Source organism: Scyliorhinus canicula, chromosome 1 (genome assembly GCF_902713615.1).
Source record: "Scyliorhinus canicula chromosome 1, sScyCan1.1, whole genome shotgun sequence".
NCBI lineage: Eukaryota > Metazoa > Chordata > Chondrichthyes > Carcharhiniformes > Scyliorhinidae > Scyliorhinus > Scyliorhinus canicula.
The window spans coordinates 300341338-300362146 of NC_052146.1; the positions used below are offsets into that span (position 1 = coordinate 300341338).

General features: G+C 45.9%; 1 protein-coding gene across 7 annotated transcripts in view; it reads right to left on the reverse strand.

Moving 5' to 3' along the window:
- reps1 (RALBP1 associated Eps domain containing 1) overlaps positions 1–19418 on the reverse strand; it is an 80061-nt gene extending 60643 nt beyond the window's left edge. For 4 of the 7 annotated variants that reach the window (XM_038816425.1, XM_038816436.1, XM_038816414.1 and 1 more), the window contains exon 1: positions 19351–19418. The gene's annotated coding sequence lies outside the window, so the exon portion shown is untranslated. Of the gene's footprint in view, positions 1–18742; positions 18768–19058; positions 19188–19212; positions 19328–19350 lie in introns of those variants that run through there. The other 3 variants (XM_038816394.1, XM_038816388.1, XM_038816403.1) reach the window with 3 other exon arrangements.
- Positions 19419–20809: the final 1391 nt, after the last annotated feature.

A 20809-nucleotide genomic window follows, 5' to 3' on the forward strand; every position in this document is an offset into this window, starting at 1 on the left:
AGCTAACGTTAACGCTTTGCTCTCAGTTTTTTCAAACCAGTCTTTGTACTTGGTCACATAATGCATAATCTGATCTAGTGCCTGATCATCTTTTCTATACTGCAGAGCTCCAAACTGCACTGTACACCCAATGTGTTCTTACCGAGGTTTCACAGATTTGCCTTTGTCATTGCATTTTAACTTTTATGTCTGCTTCCTTCCCAAGAGGTTAGATACAGTGGATGTCCAAACACACTTTTTTGGTGGGTGTGGGGGGGGGGGGGGGGGGGGGGTTCAGGTGCATAGATCCTTAAATGCCTGGAACAAGTGCAGAAAACAATCAAAAAGGCTAATGGAATGTTAGCCTTTATATCTAGAGGATTGCAGTATAAAGATGCAGCAGATTACAAGATGATTACTCAAATTTGTCCTGTTTCGCTAGAATTTAGAAGGTTATGGAGTGATCTGATCGAAGCATTCAAGACATTAACAGGGAAAGACAGGGCAAACAAAGATAAACTATTTACTGGTTGGAAATTCCAAAACTAGGGGGCATAGTTTAAAAATTAGGACTAGACCATTCAGGAGAGATGTTAGGAAGAACTTCTTCACTCAAAGGGTTGGAGGTTTGGAACTTTCTTCTACAAACAATAGAAGTTGTTAGAACAGTTGTTCATTTTAAATCTGAGACAGATAGATTTTTGTTAAGCAAAGATATTAAGGGATATGGTCCAAAGGCAGGTATATGGAGTTAGGGCACAGTTCATTGAATGGTGGGGCAGACTCGAGTGGCTGAATGGCTAACTCCTGTTCCTGTTGAATGCGGCTTATGAGCAATGCTCCTGTGCAGTCCATTCAAATTCATGCAGATATGGTCAAAGAAACAGAACTGGGGCACAATACCCCTGGACCTGAAAATAGTCAAGGGAATGCATCCTCACTCATTCGCTATCTCGCAAGTGCCAGTTCAAAGACATTCAGCCCAAAACAGAAACATGCACTGGGGTACACCAGGATGAGTGTCAGGCGGTCAACATACATCACTCCTTGGTTGAACAACCGAGAGATCAAGCTCCGATGGGGCACGTTTTAAAAAGCAGGATGCTTACGCAGCATAAAATGCATGCTTTGTTCTTGGATTGGAGATCGAATTACCCGCATGCACAATGGGAGACTGGCAAAGAGAACGCAAGTTCAACCCACAAAAACTTCAAAACAAAATTTCCCAAAACACCACTGACTGCATTCCATGACACACCAAGTCCTGACCCTGATTATACCTGTCAACTTGGTTCCCTTCACTAATGTGCAGAATTCAAAGCCTTTGTCTACAACTATCCCAATCTCTGCAATCTCCTTTATTCCAACAAGCCAGCAGCAGCACCTTGGTTCTTTCCAATCTAGCATGTTCCTCCCAGCCACCAGCCTTTTGGTGACAGATTCTCAGCAAATCTGGTCTCAAAGCCGATAACTCTCTAAAACCCCCTCACACGTCTTCCTGTCCTCAAACTTCGCTACCTCTGGCTGTTTGCCAATTTCTCTTTCATGGTGTTGTTCAGTATTGGCAGCTTTTGAACATTTGAAAAAAAAAATTTAGTGTACACCCAATTAAGGGGAAAGTTAGCGTGGCCAATCCACCTACCCTGCACATCCTTTTTGGGTTTTGGGGGTGAGATCCACGCAGGCACGGGGAGAACGTGTAAACCCCACACGGCAGTGACCCGAGGCTGGGATCGAACCCGGGTCCTCAGCGCCGTGAGGCAGCAGTGTCAACCACTGTGCCACCCCCGCTTTTGTACATTTTATTAGTGGCATGCAGGTTGAGGGGCAGTTGAGAAAATACAGGCTATAAGGGAGGCATGAAATATCGGAGATTGGTGGTGGTGAATCTGGAGCTTCAATCATACACGAAAACGCATGCAAGAATCCTTGGAGACATCAAATGGGTATTGACTAAAAGCACTTGTAACAAGAGGCATAATTTACATAATTTGAACTACAATAACTGACTAACTGCAGGTGATGTACTTTGAGGAGATTGGTGATGATAACAATAATGATCTTTATTAGTGTCACAATTAGGCTTACATTAACACTGCAATGAAGTTACTGTGAAAATCCCCTCATCGCCACACTCCGCCGTCTGTTCGGGTACACTGAGGGAAGATTTCAGAATGTCCAATTCACCTAATAAGCACTTTTCAGAACTTGGGATGAAACCGGAGCACCCGGAGGAAACCCACGCAGATACAGGGAGAATGTGCAGACTCCGCACAAACAGTGACCCAAGCCGGGAATCGAACCCAGGACCCTAGCAGTGTGAAGCAACAGTGCTAACCACTGTGCTTGTGTTTGATATAATCTACATTTGACATGGATTTCACTTGTACTCTCAAACAATCCTTAAAAAGCATTCTATGATAGGAGCAGCACGGTGGTGCAGTGGTTAGCACTGCTGCCTCATGGCACCGAAGTCTCCGGTTCGATCCCGGCTCTGGGTCACTGTCCGTGTGGAGTTTGCACATTCTCCTTGTGTATGCGTGGGTTTCACCCCACGACCCAAAGATGTGCAGGGTAGGTGGATTGGCCACACTAAATTGCCCCTTAATTGGAAAAAAAGAATTTGGTACTCTAAATTTATATTTTAAAAAAGCATTCTATGAAAATGTACTTATTCCCATTAGGATATGCAAACAAAAAAGGGGAAATTGTATTTGCTACATGTCTATCATCGCACACAGGTGGAAAGATAATGATTTTTAATAAAAAAGATAAAACCCTTCTTCCAACACACAACCATATTCCAATAGTCAACTTAAACGTCAAGCAAATTTAAGAATTTTTCCCCAGAGTATGCAGTAAGTTATAACACTTACTAGAATTTCATAATCAAGAGTAATAGCAGAAGCAATTAATTCCAATTCAACTCCTCCCCCCACTGCAATTCGTTAAGCACATTTTAGAAATTACTTGGAGTAATGTGGTGGCACCGATCATCACAACACAGCTAATGCACGCAGCCATAAACAAAGTGGTTGGTGATGAAGGGCAGTCCACACCCTCAATGGCGACGTGAATGGTGACGTGCTATATCTGTCTCCCAGGCGAATTAATAATTAACCCCAGCAAAGATTGCTAGCCGCTTCGGGAAGCTCAGAAAGTTTGGCGTCTTTAAAAGTCAAACTTTTAGATATTAGAACAGTACAGCACAGAACAGGCCCTCCGGCCCTTGATGTTGTGCTGAGCATTGATCACCCTACTCAAACCCACGTATCCACCCTATACCTGTAACTCAACAACCCCCCCCCCCCCCCCCCCCCCCCCCCCCCCCCTTAACCTTACTTTTTAGGACACTGCGGGCAATTTTTAGCATGGCCAATCCACCTAACTCCGCACATCTTTGGACTGTGGGAGGAAACTGGAGCACCCGGAGGAAACCCATGCACACACGGGGAGGACGTGCAGACTCCGCACAGACAGTGACCCAGCCGGGAATCGAACCTGGGACCCTGGAGCTGTGAAGCATTTATGCTAACCACCATGCTACCGTGCTGCCCGACTTCATCATTTAAATAACATTTGCCCTCGGTAGTTAAGTGTGCAGACTAGCAAACAAGCTGGCATTCACAATTGCTCAATTTCTTGCACAGGACATTTGACAATTAGGCTGGTAGATTTACAAACCAGTGAACATGGCCTGAAAGCTAGGATGGCAATATAAAAACAGCCCAGATTCACAACCAGCCTTACTCAGAAAGCACTGCATTTTAGCATGTTAACCAGCCTCACTCAGAAAGCACTGCATTTCAGCATGTTAACCAGCCTCACTCAGAAAGCACTGCATTTTAGCATGTTAACCAGCCTCACTCAGAAAGCACTGCATTTCAGCATGTTAACCAGCCTCACTCAGAAAGCACTGCATTTCAGCATGTTAACCAGCCTCACTCAGAAAGCACTGCATTTCAGCATGTGAACCAGTCTCACTCAGAAAGCACTGCATTTCAGCATGTTAACCAGTCTCACTCAGAAAGCACTGCATTTCAGCATGTTAACCAGCCTCACTCAGAAAGCACTGCATTTCAGCATGTTAACCAGTCTCACTCAGAAAGCACTGCATTTCAGCATGTTGACCAGCTTCACTCAGAAAGCACTGCATTTCAGCATGTTAACCAGCCTCACTCAGAAAGCACTGCATTTCAGCATGTTGACTAGCCTCACTCAGAAAGCACTGCATTTCAGCATGTTAACCAGCCTCACTCAGAAAGCACTGCATTTCAGCACGTTAACCAGCCTCACTCAGAAAGCACTGCATTTTAGCATTGTGAACCAGCCTTACTCAGAAAGCACTGCATTTTAGCATTGTGAACTAGCCTCACTCAGAAAGCACTGCATTTCAGCATGTTAAACAGCCTCACTCAAAAAGCACTGCATTTCAGCATGTTAACTTTACAACTGCTGCAGATCAGAGTAGATGCCATGGATAAAAAAAACATGTGGTTTCTTTGACAAATATATAGTTACTGAACAGTACCTGCAATAGTCTGCACTCCCATATGATAATTCATCACTAGGAAGCCAAATCATTCAGTTGCAAATGAGAATTATGCCATCTTATTACATTGAGGTGTCAGTTTGGCTCAACAGGTAGTGTTCTCAGCCAAGTCAAAAGATAGTGGGTTCAATTCCCAATCCAGTACTCGAGCATGGAACCTCAGCTGATACTTCAGTGCAACACTGAAGGAATGCAGCACTGCAGAGGCAATGTAAAACTGAGGCCCCATATTCAAGATTCCATTACACTATTTTGAAGAGGAGCAGGGGAGTAATCCAGGCCTCTTGGCCAATACTTCGCCCTCAATCAACATCGCAAAGACAGATTAAGTGGTCATAATCACATTGCCGTGGGAGTTTGCTTTGCGCAAATGACAGCCACATTTCTACATTACAACTGTGGAGACTCTTCAAAGCACTTCATTGGTTTTAAAATGCTTTGATCCATCTGGTGGTTGCAAAAAGCACAATGTAAGTGACCGCCTTTCTTTTCAAAACAGCAACTGCACACTTCAAAACAAATTCAGTGTACATTAATTATGTTGGGCCATTTTAGAGACATGTTAAGGAGAGTTAAAAGATGAGTTATTTTAAGTGAGAATTTCTTGATAAATGCATAGTGTATAGAAAGAAAAATACATAGAACATAATATCAGAACACAATGCCAATACCACAGATCTAGAACATACAGTGCAGAAGGAGGCCATTCAGCCCATCGAGTCTGCACCGACCCACTTAAGCCCTCACTTCTACCTTATCCCCGTAACCCAATAACCCCTCCTAACCTTTTTAGTCACTAAGGGCAATTTATCATGGCCAATCCACCTAACTTGCACGTCTTTGGACAGTGGGAGGAAACGGGAGCACACGGAGGAAACCCAGGCAGACACGGGGCGAACATGCAGACTTCGCACAGACAGTGACCCAGCGGGGAATCGAACCTGGGACCCTGGCGCTGTGAAGTCAGAGTGCTATCCACTTGTGCTGCCCGAAGGCTTATGAATTTTCATCCAGAACGCTTTCATTGCTGACCCATATCCAATATACCCAGAAAGTCAAATTAAAACTACAACTGATGGATTGCAAGTGGCACAAGATATATCCAAGAAAATGTGCCTTTACAATTACTTTCCTTCTTCATCACGTGCACGTAGCTTGAACAGCTGCCATTTAGAGAACACAAAACATTTCACAGGGATTATGTGCAGTCACACACCAGTACTCATTAATTTGGATAATAAAGTCCTATAAATTACTCTCCATTGAACAGGATGCCTCAAACAGAATTGGATCAGAGCAACGATAAACACTTTTTCAGTAAAGAGATTCAAAGAAACAGACACTTAGGGTGGCACAGTGGTTACACCTCAAGGTTCACAGCCTCCAGAGCTTCAGGGTTCAATTCAGGCCTCGGGTGACTGTTTGTGCGGAGTTTGCACTTTCGCCCCATGTCTGCGTGGGTTTCCTTCGGGTGCTGCAGTTTCTTCCCACAGTCCAAAGTATGCAGGTTAGATGGATTGGCTATGTTAAATTGCCTCTTAGTCTCCAAAAGATGAGGCGTGGGATTAAGTAGGATGCTCTTTCCAAGGGCCGGTGCAGACTCGATGGGCAATTGGCCTCCTTCTGCACTGTAAATTCTATACTATTATTCTGCTTAACACTGTCGAACACAAACAGACTTTAAAAAAAAAAAAAGAATTTACAGTGCAGAAGGAGGCCATTCAGTCCATCAACTCTGCACTGGCTCTTGCAAAGAGCACCCTACCCAGGCCCACACCCCCACCCTATCCCCATAACCCAGTAATCCCTTCCAACAGTAAGTGCAATTTCGGACACTAAGGGCAATTTATCATGGCCAATCCACCCAACCTGCACATCTTTGGACTGTGGGAGGAAACCGGAGCACCCAGAGGAAACCCATGCATACACAATGAGGATGAGCAGACTCCGCACAGAGAGTGACCCAAGCTGGGAATCGAACCTGGGACTCTGGAGCTGTGAAGCAATTGCGCTAACCACTATGCTACTGTGCTGCCCAAGTCGTTGCAGTGAAACTGTTGTTCTGCTTGTTTAAACAGGACACAATCATACAAACAAGATGATCTTCATAGCACACTTATTTCAGTTACACCAAGTCTTAGTAACTGGGAATGATGAACTTGTGCATTGAATGTTTCGAATATCATTTTCATTGTTAATTGTGTTTAATTGTATGCAGCAGGTGGGGATTCACTTGTTCTCTGACATATAGGAACAGAAACTGTGATGGCAAGCTTAAGAGGTGCATGTTTATAAAGCATATCTCTTTAAATAAAAGCGTGTCAAGATTGGCTGCAATTCAAATTTATAGATGGATGTAACGTTTGTGATTCTCTAGCCCTTTGGCACAACTCCAGTATATGAGGAGGACTGACGTTATGGACGATACATCCGCCGTTTCCATTCTTACTTCTCGAAGCATTGGAGGGAGATGCATCCCATCTAGTCCCTGGTGATTTATCACGTTTAAGGACAGTCAGCCTTTCTCATACCACCTCTTTATTCTATACTTCAACAACTGCCTTTCTGGAATGGAATACACATCAAAGTCTTTTATTAACTCCAGGTGAGAAGGGGCCATTTCGTCCCCGCGGTACATCTTTCCACGGAAATCTGCAACACCCACCCATCGCAACATCAAACTGACACTCATGATTCAAGACTTTTTGCCTTCAGCATCTACCTGGATGATCATTCAAAACATTGAACACACTTTACATGAAGTGCTCCATTCATCAGGTGGAACTTTCCTATCTGGCTACATCACAGCCTGGTGTGGCAACTTCTCAGCCAAGACCATAAGAAACTACAGAGAGTCATGAACACAGCCCAGTCCATCACGTGAACCCGCCTCTCATCCACTGACTCTATCTACACCTCCTGTTGCCTTAGGAAAGCGGGCAGCGTAATCAAAGACCCTCCCCACCCGGGTTATTCTCTCTTCCAACCACTTCCATCGGACAAAAGATACAAAAGTCTGAGAACACAATAACAGATTAAAAAACTGTTTTTTCACTGCTGTTATCAGACTTCTGAATGACCCTCATATGGACTGATCTGATCTCTTCACACATCTTCTCTACTGAGTAGTACTTCACCTGATGCCTATGTCTGTGTATTTATGAATGTCCTGTGATTTCATGCATGGAATTATTTGTTGGACTGTACGCAGAACAATACTTTTCATTGTACCTCAGTACATGTGACAATAAATCAAATCCATACCATTCTTGCAGGTCTATACACACGTCTCCACATTTTGAAATTGTGTTTTACCGTCAACAACACCGGCAACTTACTTTTTAAGGCAAAAGTTTTCCTTTACAATTCAGTCCTCCAGCACTACTGATCACCCCCTTAGTCCGTCTCAGCAGCATTTTTTCAGGGCATGGATTTTTCCTTTGAGCGACTGAAGGCAACACTTTGATCACAATATTTTCTCTTTCAACTTTAGAGTACCCAATTAATTTTTTCCAATTAAGGGGCAATGGCCAATCGACCTACACTGCACATCTTTGGGTTGTGGGGGCGAAACCCACGTAAACACGGGGAGAATGTGCAAACTCCACAAGGACAGAGGAAGAGTGCTAAATTGGGGAAAGGCCAAGTACAACAAAATTCGGCAGGAGCTAGGGAATGTGGATTGGGAGCAGCTCAAGGGTAAAACCACATTTGAAATGTGGGAGTCTTTTCAGGAAAGGTTGATTAGAGTGCAGGACAGACATGTCCTTGTGAAAATGAGGGATAGAAATGGCAAGATTAGGGAACCATGGATGACGGGTGGAATTGTGAGACTAGCTAAAATGAAAAAGGAAGCATACATACGATCTAGGCGACTTAAAACTGATGAAGCTTTGGAGGAATATCGGGAAAGTAGGACAAACGCACAATAAAGAGGGCTAAAAGGGGTCATGAAATATCTTTGGCTAACAGGGTTAAGGAAAGTCCCAAAGCCTTTTATTCGTATATAAGGAGCAAGAGGGTAACTGGAGAAAGGATTGGCCCACTCAAAGACAAAAGAGGGAATTTATGCGTGGAGTCAGAGGAAATGGATGCGATTCTTAATGAGTACTTTGCATCGGTATTCACCAAGGAGAGGGACATGACGGATGTTGAGGCTAGGGATGGATGTTTAAATCCTCTAGGTCAAGTCGGCATAAGGGGGAGGTTTTGGGTATTCTAAAAGGCATTAAGGTGGACAAGTCCCCAGGTCCGGATGGGATCTATCCCAGGTTACTGAGGGAAGCGAGGGACGAAATAGCTGGGGCTAAACAGATATCTTTGCAGCATCCTTGAGCACGGGTGAGTCCCGGAGGACTGGAGAATTGCTAATGTTGTCCCTTTTGTTTAAGAGGAGTAGCAGGGATAATCCAGGGAACCTGTGAGCTTGACGTCAGTGGTAGGCAAACTGTTGGAGAAGATACTGAGGGATAGGATCTATTCACATTTGGAAGAAAATAGACTTATCAGTGATAGGCATCATGGTTTTGTGCAGGGACGGTCATGTCTTACAAACCTAATAGAATTCTTTGAGGAAGTGACAAAGTTAATTGATGAGGGAAGGGCTGGAGATATCATATACATGGACTTCAGTAAGGCATTTGATAAGGTTCCCCATGGCAGGTTGATGGAAAAAGTGAAGTCGTATGGGGTTCAGGGAGTACTAGCTAGATGGATAAAGAACTGGCTGGGCAACAGGAGACAGAGAGTAGTGGTGGAAGGGAGTGTCTCAAAATGGAGAAAGGCGACTAGTGGTGTTCCACAGGGATCCGTGCTCGGACCACTGTTGTTTGTGATATACATAAATGATCTGGACGAAGGTATAGGAGGTCTGATTAGCAAGTTTGCAGATGATACTAAGTTGGTGGTGTTGCAGATAGCGAGGAGGACTGTCAGAGAATACAGCAAAATATAAATAGATTGGAGAGTTGGAAAGAGAAATGGCAGATGGAGTTCAATCCAGGCAAATGTGAGGTGATGCATTTTGGAAGATCTAATTCAAGGGCGGACTATATGGTCAATGGAAGAGTAGTGGGGAAAATTGATGTACAGAGAGACCTGGGAGTTCAGGTCCATTGTACCCCGAAGGTAGAAAAGCAGGTCGATAGAGTGATCAAGAAGGCATACAGCATGCTTGCCTTCATCGGACAGGGTATTGAGTACAAGAGTCGGCAGGTCATGTTACAGTTGTATAGGACTTTGGTTAGGCCACATTTGGAATACTGCATGCAGTTCTGGTCGCCACATTACCAGAAGGATGTGGATGCTTTAGAGAGGGTGCAGAGGAGGTTCACCAGGATGTTGCCTGGTATGGAGGGTGCTAGCTATGAAGAAAGGTGGAGTAGATTAGAATTTTTTTCGTTGGAAAGACAGAGGTTGAGGGGGGACCTGATTGAGGTCTACAAAATTGAGAGGTATGGACAGGGTGGATAGGAACAAGCTTTTTCCAAGAGTGGGGGTGTCAATTACAAGGGGTCACGATTTCAAGGTGAGAGGGGGAAAGTTTAAGGGAGATGTGCGTGGAAACCTTTTTTACGCAGAGGGTGGTGGGTGCCTGGAACGCTTTGCCAGCGGAGGTGGTAGAGGCGGGCACAATAGCATCATTTAAGATGCATCTGGACAGATATATGAACGGGCAGGGAACAGAGGGAAGTAGATCCTTGGAAAATAGGCGACAGATTTGGATAAAGGTTCTGAATCTGTGCAGGCTGGGAGGGCCGAAGGGCCTGTTCCTGTGCTGTAATTTTCTTTGTTCTTGTTGACAGTGACCCAGAGCCGGGATCGAACCTGGGTCAGCGAGCCAGTCTGCAGCTGTGGGTGGTGCTGCCGATCGCCAGCCGAGCAGGATTCTCCGGCGTGCGATTAGGAAAGTGAAAGCGAGGACATTGGCCCCCTTCCCCATGTGTAACTCTGGCTGCTCCGATACCCCGAAGATTGCCACTATTGGGCATGGCTTCACCCTCACAACCTTGGACATTGCCTCAGATAAGGCTGTCCAGAATTCAGCAAGTTTGGGGCAAGCCCAAAACATGTGGATGTGGTTGGCCGGGCCCCTCTGGCACCACTCATATTTGTCCTCCACCTCCGGGAAGAACCTGCTCATTCAGGTTCTGGTCAGGTGCGCTCTGTGCACCACTTTGAGCTGCATTACGCTTAGCCTTGCGCAGGAGGGGGTGGAGTTCACCTGCTCAGTGCTTCGCTCTAGAGTCCCCATCCTACCTCAGTCCCCAGTTTGTCCTCCCATTTTTGTCTGGTCTCGTCCAGTGGAGTCCGGGCACTGTCCAGTAGCTGTCCGTATATTTTCCCACACACCTCCCCCTTCTCGTTGCTTGTGCCTATCAGGTCCTCTAGTAGTGTGGTTTCTGGGGGCCCAGGGTACTCTACTGTCTCTTTGCGGAGGAAGAATTTTATTTGGAGGTGTCTCATTTCCTGTCCTTTTGCTAGCCTCCATTTCCTCGTCAGTTCGTCTAGTGTGGCCAGTCTGTGCCGACATAGAAGTTCCCAACCGTCAATGTGCCCCGTCCCGCCGGCATCTTTTGAAGGTGGTATCCAGCATGGCTTGGGGGGGAGGGGTGTCTCAGCTGGGTCCACGTTCTCAGCGTGGCCGCTACCACTGGGCTCGTTATGTATCTTGTTGAGGAGGATGGGAGTGCTGCTGTGGTCAGGGCCCAGAGGGTCATTCCTTTGCAGGATGCCTCCTCCATTTGTACACAATCTGTTTCGGGTTCTTGTACCCATCCCCTCACTCTTTCTGCCGTTGCTGCCCAGTGGTAGCGTTGTACGTTTGGCAAGGCCAAGCCCCCTGTGATTTTCCTTCTTTGCAGTGTCGGTTTGGGAATTCTCGGGTTCTTACCCCCCCACACAAACACCATGATTAAACTGTCCACATTTTGGAAAAAGGTCTTTGGGGATGAAGATCGGAATGGATCTAAACAGGAAGAGGAACCTTGGCAGTATGCTCATCTTGAGCGTCTGCACTCTCCCTGTCAGAGAGAGTGGGAGTGAGCCCCACCGTTGAAGGTCTCTTCTTACATCCTCCACCAGGCTGGTCAGGTTCCACTTGTGGATCTGTGTCCAGTCTCTGGCTATCTGGATTCCCAGGTAGTGGAATCTGTTCTGGGCTGTTTTGAACGGGAGCCCCTTCAGCTCTCTCCCTCCCCCGTTTGGATTCATTGGGAATGCCTCGCTTTTGCCCAGGTTAGGTTTGTAGCCCGAGAAGGTTCCAAACTCTTTCAGTATTTGCAGTATTGCCTTCAGTCCCTTCTGTGGCTTCGAGACATAGAGGAGCTGGTCATCTGCAGAGAGTGAGACTCTGCTCTCTGTCTCCTCTCCGGATTCCCTTCCAGCTTTTCGCGTCCCCCAGGGCTATCGGCAGGGGTTTGATTGCTAGCGCGAACAAGAGTGGGGACAGGGGGCAGCCCTGTCTTGTGCCTCTCAGGAGCGGGAAGTATTCAGAACTGGTGGTGTTAAGTTCAGATGCTCGCTTTGGGAGCGTTGTACAGGAGCCTCACCCAGGCGGTGAACCTCGCTCCGAGCCCAAATTATTCCAGTACCTCGACGAGGTATTTCCATTCGACTCTGTCGAAGGCCTTTTCTGCGTCCAGGGAGACAATCACCCCTGGTGTTCTCTCCCCGGGGGGTGGGGGTGGGTCATTATTACGTTCAGCAGCTGCCTGATGTTCGCTGTGAGCTGCCTACCCTTGACAAAGCCCTTTTGGCCTTCTGCGACCACCTCTGGTGCACAGCCCTCCAGCCTTTTGGAGAGGACCTTTGCGAGTATTTTCACATCCACGTTCAGCAGTGAAACGGGTCCGTATGATCCACATTCTGTCAGGTCTTTATCTTTTTTGGGTATCAGTGAAATTGTGACCTGCGCTAGCGTGGGGGGCAGGGTGCCCCCTGCCAGTAAATCTGTGAACATGTCCCTTAAGTGTGGGGCCAGGACTGGGGCAAATTTTTTGTAGAAGTCCGCTGGGAACCTGTTGGGTCCTGGTTCCTTCCCCGCCTGCATGGAGCTGATGTTCTCCATGATTTCTCCCAGATCTATAGATGCTTCCAGCTCCGCCCGTCTGTCTTCCCCCACAACTGGTAGTTCCAGTCCGTCGAGGAACTGTTTCATCCCCGCGGCCCTGTTGGGGGGGCTCGGAGGCGCACAGTCCCCAAGTTTCTGAAATAATAGCCCAATAGAAAAGCTGGGGACAGGAAAAAAAATCTATTCGTGGTAAAATAATGCTAGAGTACAGCTGGCTTAGCTCAGTGGGCTAGACAGCTGATTTATGATGCAGAACAAGGCCAGCAGTGCGGGTTCAATTCCCGTACCAGCTTACCCAAACGGGCACCGGAATGTGGCGACTCGGGGCTTTTCACAGTAACTTCATACTTGTGACAATAAACGGTTATTATTAAATTTTAATCCATTGTTTGGATTCAGACTCTTTTGTCCTTAGATTTCTATTATTAACCCAGCATTAATAACATATAAAAAGGAACTCTGCAGTTCAGTATAACTTTAATACCCATTTGCTCATCAATTGTATCACAATCCTCAATGATTTAGTAGCTTCGAAACAAACACATGCTCAGTCACAAGATACAAACCACAAGTCAATAACCACAGCAGAACACATCAACTGACAACAAAACTTGAATCAAACTCATCAAAAAAGAACTCCATAAACATTAAGTAGAAACTGAAAGCTTTCAGATGTGTATATTCCAGTTCTGATAACATTCTATTTCAACTCCACGAAATGACAAAACTTGGGTTTCAAACTGCAATTCAAAATTTCTGTGTATGTCGGGGTGCAGTGCTTCCCACTATTTTGGTAATAAACGTCAAGATTGACACATTCACACTGCCAATGGATTACACAGCAACACCAGTATAGCTCATACGGAAAACCACTTGTGTACAAAGCAGAAATTTAAATTAATCTGCCCATGGAAAAGTGGTAATTTGCCAGACTGAACTCAGCTACTAAATTGGGAGATTTATTTGATGAACATAGAGCGCAGAGTGTGGTTGAAGAGTCAACGGACAATTTAGATCAGTATTACTTAAAATATCTCTGAAAAAAATTCACGCGAGAGGGAGGTCTGCTTTCAAACTCCAGACTAGAGCAGGCGAGATAAATATTAAATTCCCGGAAATCTGGACTGGGTTATTTAGGGGCGATGTAAAATTACCTCAACTGTGCATCATGGGGAGGGCAGGGGGCACAGTGGTGTAGTGGTTAGCACTGCTGTCTCACGGTGCTGAGGACCCGGGTTTGATCCCAGCCCCAGGTTACTGTCCGTGTGGAGTTTGGATATTCTCCCCGTGTCTGCGTGGGTCTCACCCCCACAACCCAAAGATGTGCAGGTAGGTGGATTGGCCATGCTAAATTGCTGCTTATTTTTGTGCATCATGTAACTGCAAACGACAAGTATATTTTGATCAGCGTCATGGACAAAGGCAGATTTATTTACCCATTCAGATGATGGATTTTAGGAACACAGTGACTTACAGATCAAACATTTTAATGTTAAAAAATGATCTCCCATCCAGTTGATTAAAATCGCAGAGCCTCAAAAAAAACTATGCAACTGTCTTTGGCAATCTAGTCTTTAAAATCCAGTCACACTAATGTACTGTGCACAAAACTGCTACTTCCTGGTATACTGGCCACTGATTAGTTTTATGATAAAGATCTCTGAATACTAAATCATCCTGTGTGAATGTCAGTGATCAAAGACACAAAATACATAACAGTAAGCGCAAAAGGAGAGAAGGCTCCACAAAATTGCATCTCTGTACACTATAACTAAGTTATTCTAGTGAATAATTAGATGACTGTAACCCAATTGGGAGGCTTCAGGTGCTAAATCATTCATGCGTAGCTTACAATTTATTTGAATAACTAGATGAGAATTATGATAGCGACAGGGCAACCACCTGATTAATTGCATCCCTCCATATAACTGCATGCAACCCATTCTAAAGAGTATTTGCTGGTGCATGAACATTTCAAATGAGAACAGATTTTTGAACAGGAGAGCAGCAATTTCAAACACATCTGTTCCATACCACCTCCCTCCAGCATTTAAATTTAACAGCAGCTAATTTAATTCCTTCAATTCTTTTCCACGCAGTAGTGATTTGTTATAAAGCACTTTAAAAAAAAGGGGCAAAACTCTTGAAAATCGAGAATGAACACAAGCACTGCTGAATGAGATTGCACGTTTCACATACTCACCAAGGATCTGCGCCGACTAGTCAAAGGGACCGTAACTTCCAAAGACCACACTCTTCATTAGAACTCGTGTGTGAGTCCAGCCGAAAGGTGAAAAGGGCAAGATTCTAAATCTGCAATGCCACAATCTCTCACGTCATGCACTGCAATAACCATGGCGCTTAGAAAACACCGTCAACCGTTTGATGCTGCACACATGTTTCTTTTTCTTTAAAAATCCTTTCTAGTTTGCAGTCTAGTGCTCGAAAACAAATCTGTCACTCAAGCAGAAAAAAATGACTTGCCAGTTCTGCAGAGTTGAAACATAGCAGCATGAAACTGACATTAGCTTTTCTTACTCCACCATTTTAAACTCTTGGTACATGTTCCTGCTTTCTTGCTTGAGCAATTCCTGGTAAATTGAACCCATTGCTCCATGGTGTGACCCTGCCATACCAGAGTGTTCCACCCTATAAAAAGTGTTCCTTTTCAGACTGCTTGAGGCTTTTAACTGGAAAATAAATCTCACTGCTAGCAGTAAAGCTAGTTTATGTATATGATGACCTAGCTTTTGAAATAATATATTTATTTGTCTCATACTGAAATAATACTTTCACGAGTGATTGCTAAAGTGTCCTGTTTACAGTGCAGGCAGAGGGAAGCAGAAGAAAAACGAACAAAGTACTTCCCCTCAAGACGGAAAAGGGAGGTTTGCATCATTCATTGAAAAACAGTGGGGGTCAAAGTGTGAAGACAAACATGCAATTAAGTGCCCACTCAGCCACGTTGTGCAGTGAGGGAAGGACTCGCCACAGAGTCAATGTCAAGCACCACTAAGAACAAATAGAAAAGGAACAGACAACAACAGTGCCAAGAGGCTGCACACCCACTCCCTCTTGCTGGTAGAAAGATAGAGGGAGACAAAGAAAAAGCAACCTGGGTCTGCTAATCCACAACCTGTAACGCAGTTAGAGAGCACCCCACTGGCAGAACTCCAAGAGCAGATCTGCTCCTTGTGCATTCAGCCAGGGAACAGTGCGTGGGAACTTCAGAGAAATAGCTTTCTCAATGAGGATTACAGAAGGAGTATGTGGAAGGTGAGCAATTCATACAGACATTACCAGATCACTTCTATATGTCATTAGCACCATAAGCTAATATGGTTGCTGTAGAGCTCAAGACCACAAATGCAACTCTGTCACAGCTGCTTTATTCACCAACTTTATAAAATACAAAATATTTTCCCCTTAATAGGGGAGAGAAAAAGTTTGGCTTGTGCTAGTAGGAACAAGGCAAATGTGCCTCAGGCCACAACACAATCATGCGCCATATTTTAAGCCATGGTTTTATTTCCTTGGAAAGATTTGAGAGACAAACAAGTAGACAAAACTTATTCTTCACACCTGAATCTTTGAGCTGGCTGGCTGACTGAAGCTGCAAGTAAAGGAAGAAAAAGTTTGATGTTCGAGGTTGCGTTGTATGTAACGCGATCAGACTTTGCTGTTGAAGATTTGACACGGCCAACTGAAACAAAATATCTCACACAAACCTCACTGCAGCCTTTGAAGATAACCATCACTCATCACAGTTTAGAAATAATAGTGCAATCACCACATCAATTGAACTTCAATTCCTCCATCTTTCTACTGAACAACCTCAAATGAAGATTTATATCAGGATACTAGCACAGGCAACCTGCTCAATCTGGTTATTTCTTTCCCCATTTCCCAAAAGTTATCCTCAAGTTCAAAATGCAATTTATTTCATAAACATTCAGGCTTATGAAAGCATCATTCACGGCTTGACAATGGAATAGTTTGTCAGGTTTATAGGCAAACTATGTAACAGGATGCAGTGGCACATCGATACGGAGCACTTCCATGAAACAAACTGAGTTGAAAAGGATACATGCAAAGATCAGAAATAACAGCCAGTTCCTTTCATTGCGAAAACAAATATGGTATTATGCGGGGTGTCCTGATCATCCAGGGTACCTTCGGAGGATGACTGCATTATTTTGTCCAGAGTTACCACAGATCCTTTGTTAAAGTTGCAATTGATGATCAGGAGAACCCCTGTGGAAGTTCTACCCCAAAGCTTTTCAGTGATGATGGTCTAATCGTCCAGTGAAGTCAAAAACAGCGTGATGCATAGTTGTGGAAAAAAGACTAAGCACACTGAAGCATAATTCACTTCCTCAAACCAAGTTCGAGCTCTAATTCGAATGTAAACAAATGAGCATGCCCCAATGGGGGCGGCACAGCGGCGCAGTGCTGCCTCACAGCACCGAGCACCCGGGTTCGATCCTGGCCTCAGATCTCTGTCCGTGTGGAGTTTACACATTCTCCCCGTGTCTGCGTGGGTCTCACCCCCACAATCCAAAGATGTGCAGGGTAGGTGGATTGGCCATGCTAAATTGCCTCTTAATTGGAAAAAATAATTGGGTGAAATAAAAATCTATTTAAAAAAAAAGGAATATGCCGCAACAAACACATGATGCACAAAATCTTTTTCCTTCCAAGAATCTGGTTCATATTGCACAGAAAAGCCACTCAAAAACTTTAAAGGTTCTAAGTCTATTATCTACTTACTTTAGCCTAAGCATCTTCCGAATCACAGTTTCATAAACCAACACCGTAATAATTCATAATATTGATCTTTTGCCCCCCAAATAATTTAACCAACCATTGCCTAATGCTTTAGATCTACAAGCCATTTAAGGAATGATCCTTAAAACAGAACAAGTTCTCGGGAAAGTAGAGGTCTGGTCAGTAAATTTGGCTATTTTTGACACAGATAAAAATTTTAAAGACCTTTTAAATCATTTGTAACCAGCTGTAGGAAGAGCAACAGTAGTGACCAAGGCTGTCATCTTGTTCGGCACAAGCAGCATGCCAGCCCACCAAAATACAAATCCATTCTCAGCAATTAATGACAAGTTTCATCCTTCAGAATCAGAAACTGGCAGTGGAATAGGAATATGGTTTTCCATATTGGTGAGTTTTCTTGTAGCTGACAAAACTGACTTTTAGAACATAGAACATAGAACAGTACAGCACAGAACAGGCCCTTCGGCCCTCAATGTTGTGCCGAGCAATGATCACCCTACTTAAACCCACGTAACCCGTATACCCGTAACCCAACAATCCCCCCATTAACCTTACACTACGGGCAATTTAGCATGGCCAATCCACCTAACCCACACATCTTTGGACTGTGGGAGGAAACTGGAGCACCCGGAGGAAACCCATGCACACACGGGGAGGACGTGCAGACTCCACACAGACAGTGACCCAGCCGGGAATCGAACCTGGGACCCTGGAGCTGTGAAGCATTGATGCTAACCACCATGCTACCGTGAGGCCCCAACTTTTGTTGACAAAGAACTTGCAGAAAAAAAAATCTAGACTTTCGGCAATGGCAGATCAGGAAAGTCCTGTGCTTTGCTCATTTCCTTCCATTTGATGAATTAATACTTAAATAGCACTACACCAACATCATTCTGTAGTTACCCAAGAGGTCAATCATGGACAATGTGCAAGGTTACGGCAAGGGAACGCAAGCAGGCAGAATGCACTTACAGAGAGCCGGTCCAGACTGGATGAACCAAATGACTCCCTTCTGCACTGTATATAATCTGATTGAACCTTTTACATCCCCAACATCAGACAGGATATTAACTGGACAGCAATTAAGTGCGCAAATATTTCCCAATTCTAGAGTCCAGCCACTGCCTCGGCTGATAGCCAACCAGGGAAGATAACACAGAAAAACATTTTAAAGATTCTAGCCAAACCCATGCCACCCCAACCAACATTCTCTGAGACCACTGATGCAAGGAAGGTCGCTTATACCAAGTTTGTCAACCCAGAATCATATCAAAATAAATGCAACTTTAAAAAAATAAACCGAAACGTAACTACACTTGCCCCGAAAGCCAGGCTGGTTTACTGTAAATTACCAGGTTGTTATTGGAGAAGCCCGCAGTTGAATTCACAATCTCCTGCAGCCCTTTAATTAATAAACACGGTGACAACCAGCACTGAACATGGTAATAGATCGAAAGAAAACCTTGTAGAGCCCAGCCTGGTTGTTGGGAACCCTGAACCACCGTCCTGAGCAGCCAGTCCAGGAAACAGCTACAAGGCATGTGGAACAGAAGGGAGGCACTCAGCCGCGCCAGCATTTATTTCGGGTGCAGCTAATCTGCATCCTGACAGCATTTGCCCCATATCCACACTGAAACTGACAGCCAGCCACAAACGCAATGGTCTCACCCTGATGTGCTCCTGCAAGCGCAACTTTTTCCTCCCCCGGGCTGTGCGCCTGCGCGGGGCCGCGGTGTAGGCTGGAGCTTGTAGTCCCCTGGCCTCCCTCAAGGCCGCCATGTTGGCCCCGCTCCGCTCACATCCCACACCCCTGCCCACGCACCTCCTCATACGGACCGATAGGCCTCCAGCTTCTTCCCAAATCAGCAGCGGCCGGCTCCCTTTTTTCCCCCTCCACGCGTGGAGCGTTCGCTCTGGCCACTTTCTCTCTCGCTCGTTCCGTCCCCTCCCCCACCCTTACCTGCTAAAGTCTTTCCAGCGTAATGGCCGCCCGGGTCCCCGCGAGCAGCGCACTCGGCGGGAGGCGGGAGGCGGGGGCGCGCGCTCTCGCGAGAACCAGGGCGCCGCCTCCTCTCGCGCTGTCCGGGAGCTCGGAATCCCGCGACTGCATTATCTCGCGAGAGGACTAGACGCGCAGGCGCGCGGCTAGCAGCCAATGAATGTCAAAGATTGCCTGAAAGGGGCGGGGCGGGGGGGTTAGAGAGCAGCCAATGGGGTGGGAGGGAGCACGCGTTGCCTGCGGGGATTGGCCGGCCGGAGTGGGGGGGGGGTGCGCGCACGCGCATGGACGCCGCCAAGTGACGCGCACGCACGCGCCGCAAGGGCCGTTATTTCTGGCGGGAAGTCCGCCATTTTGTGCGGACGGCCCTCGGTGTCTAACACGAGGAGCGGGATCCTGGGTGAAAACGTTTCCACTTAAACGATCGGGATAAAATGCCGACCGCGCTTCACTTCAGCCCATTAGACGTGGGAGCAGAATTTCGACATTCGGCCCATCAAGCCTGCTCCACCAGGGGCAGCACAGTGGATAGCACTACGGCCTAATGGCACTGAGGACCCGGGTTCAAATCCCGGCTCTGGGTCACTGTCCGTATGGAGTTTGAAAATTCTCCCCGTGTTTGCGTGGGTTTCACCCCACACATCCCAAAGATGTGCTGCAGGGTAGGTGGAATGGCCACTCTTTTGAGGTCCACCAACAAACAGAAGAAAGGAAAACACACCGAGGGACAAAGCAAAAAAAGGGCTGCTCCTGCGACCATAACAAAGATCAACAGAAACTTAAAAACATCAAATAAGAGTGCAATTAAAGGGGTCAATAAATCACCCCAACCCATTTGGTGCGCACCGGGCACGGATGGCGTCAATGGTGCCCATGGACACCCCATACTCCCTTTACAGGGACACCAGTCTGCAAATGTAGCTGTGGAAAAGGGGCAGACAGTCTGGCCGGACGACCCTCCTATAATAATAACAATCTTTATTATTGTCACATGAAGGCTTGCATTAACACTGCAATGAAGTCACTGTGAAGATCCCCTAGTCGCCACACTCCGTTGCCTGTTTGTGTACACTGAGGGGGAATTCAGAATGTCCATTTCACCTGATAAGCATGTCATTCGGAACGTTGCGGGGGAGGCCCCGTAAACCACGTTCATATGTTTTGGTCCTGTCCAAAGCTGGAGGATTACTGGAAGAGGTGTTTAGGGCAATCTCTAAAGTGGTGCCCGTGAAACTGGAGGCCATATTCGGAGTGTCGGACCAGCCGGGGTTTGAGACGGGTGCGGCGGCAGATGTTGTAGCTTTCACCTCATTGATCGCCCGAAGGTGGATCCTGTTAAGGTGGAGATCAACCTCTCCACCCTGTGCCCTGGCGTGGTGGGGGGACCTGCTAGAATTCTTAACGCTTGAAAAGGTCAAAT